Raw genomic sequence first — 7,392 nt, 5'->3', positions numbered from 1 at the left:
GTTATTTTTTGCACAGGGACTGGTAAAAACTTTAAAACTATAGTCACTCATTTACACACTAACATCTTTAAACCACATTTTAAAAACACACATATAAGAAACATTCATTTCCAACCTGTACATGTACAGCTATTTAGTATAGTATGGGTCTATGTAAAGAATAAATTAGTTGCTAAGTCTGTGGCAAAACTGCCATTTTGGGGGCATTTATGTTTAAGATTGGATTTATGGTAATTCTCCCAGTGGTATCTTGTGGCCTTTGAGCCAGATCATCCTAAAGGAAAATCACCATTATGTAAAGGGCATGCAAGTTTCCAACAGATTTATGAACTACTTTCCAGACTCCTCACTATGTGTAAAAAACCCTTTTGTTCCTTTCACATTTTCTTTCATGTCAAACCTAGATGGAAAGTTGATGTCCTAAAACTTTCTGTAGAATCCAAACTTTTAAAAAGGCTTTTTATTTTAATTTCAGTGGTTTGATTCCCCTGAATTAAAATGTTAATTTTAATTTAATCTTAATATTCAGAATTTTGGTCAGTCAATTTGCATCTACTGGTATTTCTAAACTGCTTCTTTATTGTCTAAACACTTTGTGTTTCTATTCTCTATGTTCTGCCTAAGAAGCCAGATGGTTAGAAATTTCTGGATCATTGACCAGGCTCTGTAGGGAAACTACATCTTCTACAACTCATCATGGTCTGCTTTGAGGTTTAGACACACATCTGGCCCACAGAGACTAGGACTCTGAGGAACTTAGTCTTTGGAATACAGCAACTACAAATTGCAGCCAATTAATTCTGACCAACCTAGAAACTTAATATTCTGTTAGTCTTTGACAAAACTAAATCTTTCAACTTGGTTGAACAAAGTGATTAATTATTATTTTGCTATGTGAAAATCCCCACTGTGTAAGCAGAATTAGCATCTCACAGGAAAAAAAATATTCTGCAGAAACACTTTCTAACTTTTTAACTGGATTATCTGTTAACTGGAGTACCATGGAACTGGAGTTCCTTTCCTCAGTTCCTTAAGTGTGATGTGGGGTTTTTTGTTTGTTTGTTTTTCCTTTGGAACCTTGTTTCTGGTTTTTAATGTATCAAAGGTGCTGAAAGAATTGAAATAGTAACAAGAATGATCATATAGCAAAATATTTAGCTCCTAGATGTCCCAATTAAGCCAAGCTGTTACTGGTGAAACACTGCTGCCAATTCAAAATGAGCAAATGACCAGTATCAGAGATTTGGCTGGACATTGCAATAATTTATAAATTTATACCTATCTACGTCTAATAGCTTCGTCAACCCCAGTAATCTGGACAACTGTACTCTACAGCAGTGCCATTTGTGGTGTTGTTCTTGTTCCACATCAATTTTCCACTACTGAAATAGACCGCATATATGATTATTTATTAAGTTAAAAATATAGCCAAAAGGGTCAACTGAAGAAAGTGAGAGGACAAGGGAGATAAGAAAAGGATGGAAAGGAATAAGTAAAAGAGAAACAAGGTATTTGTATACTGAATATCATAGGAAAGGAAATGAATTGGAAATAAGTGATTTTTTGAAAGACAGCAAGTGACAGAAAGATGAGAAAGGTATAGGTAGTTTTAACAAATGAAATTTCTGTAAACAGAGCCTGTGAAGCAATGTGTCACTGAAAGGCTTTGTCTGGCAGCAAATTTCATATGTTGTATTTCAAAATTCGATAGAAATGTGCAAAGCCGCTTCTGAGTTATATCCTAAAAGTCCCACTTTATTTCTTGCAATATTTATGATGAATTTCATTTACTTTTAAATTATACAGAAAGTTTAATGATTACAGCATGAGTTTATTAAAAAACAAAACAAGATTGTTTCAAAGACCTAGACTGCATATCAAGGTTATTTGTACAGAAATTGTACATAAATGTGTAGCCTTCTCTTGCCTCTAAATGATTTGGTAACAAGGTAAGACACATGGCATGTGTAATGGTGCCTGCAGGCCCAAAACACATTAATGTAATGGGAACAAATGTGTAATCTTGTCAAATTATGTATTTGATTAGAAAGGCACTTGGCTCCCCCAATGGAAGATGTGGTTCTGAAAAAGAAAAATATTACAGTAAAGTAAAACCATGTAATTCTGAAATGTCTTACGTAGGTATAGAAACAGAGCCAAAGAATAGATGTGGTTTGTGATCAAATCCTGGTGAATTTCACAGCAGAACTCTCTTGCATATGTGCAGTCCTCCAGATTTACATCAAGATAAAGAGTTACTTTAGGTGAATGATGCATGGCAGGCTTGACCAAACTCTAAAACGTGCATCACTGCGGCTAGCTAATTCTATACGTTAATTCATCGACCTACAGTTAGTCAATATTGCAGGTCAACCTGCCATCACTGTAACATACAGGATACTTGTGGGTGGAACAACTTTGTACAGTTGCTGATGGAAGAAAGGGGCAAGATGGTTTTTATGTTTGATTGGCTTAGCTTTTGCTTTTGTGAAGACTTTAGTTCCCTTAAATAGTTATGCTATTGGAATTTCAGAAGATTTCCATCTTTCAGAAACATAAGATTAGGCCAAATTAGCAGCTAATAGTACTTTGTAGCTACCCAAGGCTTTTTGCTTTCTTTCCTCTCCAAAAACATATGCTGTATGTATCTGTAACAGTCTTGATAATATGTCAGTGACTACATTAGCAGTGTATCATAACATGTTATATTCAGAAGTATACCTGTGTCCAACAGACAGGAACCAAATTTGTTGTATTGTGTCCAGTGCTTTGGATACAGAAAAGCATACATTTCTCAATGAGTAAGATTTCAAAAAAAACCCTAAAATATAAACTAATATAAAGCAGAATATTTCTGTATTTGGTACATTTGATTAAAAATTGTTTTTGTTATTTAAGTAAAATTTGTCATTTTGATAAACTCAGTTTTGCACAAAAAAAAGGAAGTGGTGTCATGCAGAATGTTGAAAAAATGAAAAATATCTTAGTATTAGAATTTTATTTGTCATTAAATCATTTTCTTGCTTGCCACACTATGTATAGGCTAGAGCTATTGTTAAGAGAGACATTCAAGAATTTTAAGAACCCTGTCTCTTAAAAATAAGATGTAAAAGCAGACAATGGCTTGTGGTCAGGGAGAGTAAACATTAGAAAGGAGATTAATTAGCATGCCAAAAGAACTTTACTAAGATGAAGAGGCTACAATGGGGCTGAATATCTCCAGCTGTGCAGAACTATCAGAAGGAGGAAAAAGTGGTAAATGAAGAATCAAAAAGGACCCCTACCTGTTTAATCAACCACAATGATTAGAATAATTCATAGATTTTTCAAACTGTATGATGAAGAGACATTTCTTAAGAGATGCTGATGATCTCCATAAAAAGGAAAAAACAGAGCTTGTTTCAGAGAGATTAAAAAAAATCTGCAGATATGTGGCATGGATTTTTTTCATGATATTTTCATTCTTATTCAAAAGAATGAAGACCTAACCTGCATAATTAACTATCTGGGTTGGGATTTGTAAAAAACTGTTTCATTACATACTTCATCCTCTAGCTTTACCTGCACTAGAAATACGTACTCAGATGAGCTATACAAGTGGATTTTAAAACTTATTTCAGACTACAAAATCCATAACTAAATAAGGTCACCTAGCAACCATATACTTTTCACATCATAGTTTCATCCACAGTACCTTTTGTTGAGCATAACTGAAGAGTACCTCCGTATTTCTGACCAATAAATCTGGGCTAATGGGAAACTTTCAGTGGGTAGAAGTAGCAGAAGTAGCTGTTTCTCTTATCCTTATTTTTTATTTTTGCCTGAGGATGAAAACCATGTGTGGAAGACCTTCTCCAGTCATATACTTTGGAAAAAAGAAACTATAGGAGGTATGAATTAGAGAACTGCTGACCTACTCCTTAAACTTCTAAGATAATTATAGAAAATTGTGACACAAACAGTTTTTCTCCTCTTGGGACCTGACGTGACAAAATCATACAACTGAACAAAAACATCATGTAGCTCCTAATATGCACACTCTTAATGACACAGCTCACGAGAGCCAAAAATATGACTTTCTGAATGTATTGAATTATAAGTAACAGAATGGAATCAGGGGAACACTGTGGCAGTTGAGCCCACTTTGCTGATAAGAGACTGAGCTCACAAATGTTCTTACTAATAAGAAAGCAATCTAGAGAAGTCAAAGCTTACAAAGGGTACCTATGTCCTACCCAACTTCTGAATTGTTTCTATTAAGATGGTTAAAACAAGTTGTCATCCAACACACAAGGTTCTACTGGCTACCCAATGCTTTTTGGTGCTTAAATGGAGTCAGTTCTGAAAATCCAACCTCAGCTATGGAGGCTGAGTACTTCTGTATAAGGCACATCTGGATAAACAAAATAGACAGCGATGCCTAAACTAGGAAGGTGTTTTTTCAAGGGGATTGTGACTAACACATGAAGGTTTTAACAGGCATTGCTTTAACATGACTTCAGTTAAAGAGTCCATCCATCTTATGACTGTTTTCTTCACAGAATATCTACTGCATCAAGTGTTTGTTTTGAAGGGGTGTGTCTGGGACTAGGGCATAGGGAGATGCTTTTCTCTTTCTGGAAGCTGTGATGTGTGCCAGGAGAAATTCCTGGGTAGGAAAAGATTCTGATTTTTTTACAGAACTACTGAGAACACTCAGATGAGAAGAATTTTGAGTTAATAATGAATAAACTGTATCTAAAATATTTGACATGCAGACAAGTTAGATTGTTCTTGGCATCAAAATGCTGCATATTATTATGTTCTACATTTTAACATACAGTTTAAATTGTTCACTGGACGTGAAAAGTTTTGAAATTTTGAACATCAGGAAATACAAAATTTCATTGCATGCTTTCCTAGAGATACAGCCTTAACTTTGACAATGATAGCAACTGAAAATATTCAGTAGTCAAAGTGAAAAATGAGGATTTCATACGTAGACAAGGTATTTTTCTTGGATAGGCTAGGTCAAACATGAGCTGCTAGAGGCTGGTGTGGAAGTTAAAGTTCTGCAGCCCAATCCTTCTGTATTTAAAAGCTTTGGATGAAGAACTCAAACCCCACGAAGTTCTCATATTTTTGAAGGCTTGAGTTCCAGGATTTATCTGTGTGAACTCTTGTTGCATCTGTTATGATAGTTGGGGCTTTACAGGATGGTGGAAAGATTAGGTGAGATGTCAGGCAGAGATGTCACACCAGTAAAAAGATGTTCTCTTTTTCAGTTCTAAGCTTGTGAGGACTTTGCTCAGACCTGTCTTGAAATGGTCTTCTGTTCCTCATCTTGTACGGGCCCATTCATTGGTGACTTGTTCTGAAGTGTATATAAGCTGTCAATAAGCACGGATGTGTGGTTAATGCTGATCACCTGAGCTCCTGTGCTCTCTGCATCTTTGTAGTTTTTGGCTTTTTGACAGTAGTTGTGTCAGCAGAGATCCACAGATGTTTAACAATCTAATCATAATAATGAATAATGCAACTTGGAGCATTTACCTCACAGCAAAAATATTATGGATTAAATTGCAATAATAGGAGAAGAATAGGGAAAGTCATAGAAGACTAAATATATTAAATCTGGAGGTCTGCAGTGGCCTGAAATAGAAGATCAAAGTCAAGGAAGATTATGAGAGATTAATATTTCAAAGCAGTTCAAGGCACAACTACCAAAAGCCAAGGGGAAGCTGAGATGCAGTCAGCAAAAGACATAAAGGTTAATGAGAAATCATTATGAACATAGTATGTATTAGTATAAAGAGGGTAAAAGAAATGGAAGTGCCCCATCATGGAAGAAGAATGTAGTAAGCAGAGAAACCGAAGAAACAATCATTTAAAAATCTATGTATCAAATGTCAATGGCATGTAGGTGGTTAGCCCAGCTATCCCAACAATGACAAGAAAAAAGAAAAGGCTTAGATAAGACTGTTTGTAGCAACTCTAACAACTTCATTTTGTATTTTTTGTAAAAATGTGATTGGTTTAATCATCGTATAAACTCTGCCCCTGAATATTTACAAAACTGTTTGAAAGGATCTCAGAATTGCAGCAGTTGCTTTTGAGAAACTGTAGAGAACAAGTGGAGTACCAGATGACTGTAAAAAGCAAATTAGAAGGTTTTTTTGGTTGGTTGGTTGTGTGTGTTTGTTTGTTTTAAAAAAGGGTCTTCAAAGGAGTGGGTTGAAAAAGGGTGACAAAATAAAACTCCTGCTGGCCTAGTCTCAATTTCTGGAAAATACAGGGGCAGGTAATTCAGTACACTATTTCTAAGCATCTGGAAGATATCAAAAAGATGCATCACAGTCAGTATGTATCTTTACACAACAAGTCATACCAAGCAAAAATAATTTCTGTTTATTAACTAATCCTTCTGCTCTGTTCAACAGTGGGAAAGCACAAAGAATTCTATTGCTCTAGGCACTGACAATGAAAAAACAGGTATCTTGATTTTAAACATTCAACAGGATGATAAAGTTATCAGAGGTCTCAAAACCATGGTGTGAGATTAAAAAAATAGAGTAAAAACATGGTAATAAACATATAACAGGGAAGAAATACAAAATGGGGATACAGTACTTTACAGTATGTAAGATAGTGCTGAACGGAGGAAGATAGTCATTTGTTCTTCATGTTTTTGATGAATAGGATTCACCATAAGAAGTTATAAGCTTAAATTGCAACAAGAAAAACTTGTTTCAGGTATTGGAAAACTCTTCTGAAGTTAGACAAGTAAAAGTCACTGACACAGATATGTGTGGAATTTCTGTCACTGACAGAGTCTCTGCTGATGGTGACTGAAATAGATTTAGACCAGCATCTGTCACGAGTGACAAGGTATAGCTGGCTTTGCTTGTGGGCAATGGGATAGCTAGATGTTCTCTTGGGATTTCCTTCAGCATAATTTAAAAAAAATATATTTTAACTGCAAGGGCTGTGTTATTATGTTTGTGTAAACTTTAACTCCATGCTTTAGTGCCTTAAATGAACATATTCTTCATTTGCAGGAAGCAGGTCAAGCACTTTTGAGACACATTTTTCAAGGCATAAATTTCTTTGTACTTCCTAGTAATTTCTCAGCGTGTCCTCTCTGTCTCATCATTAACCTATACACACAGACTATTCTTCCAATATATCTCTTGACATATCTGTTACATAATTCCAACACTTTCATATAACGTACTGATGTGTATACAAAATACATATTAATATTTACATGTATACTCCCTCTTTTTTCATTTCTCCATCCTTTTGCTTATGCAACATCCATACTGTTTATGACAACCCTGTAACATTCCACAAGTACACTACCGGCTACACTATCTTCTTTGCTGTCCCCCTGTAGGCTCCATCAGCAAGTCA

This window comes from Caloenas nicobarica, chromosome 4, assembly GCF_036013445.1.
Source record: "Caloenas nicobarica isolate bCalNic1 chromosome 4, bCalNic1.hap1, whole genome shotgun sequence".
NCBI lineage: Eukaryota > Metazoa > Chordata > Aves > Columbiformes > Columbidae > Caloenas > Caloenas nicobarica.
Note: the sequence above shows the minus strand (reverse complement) of the source record.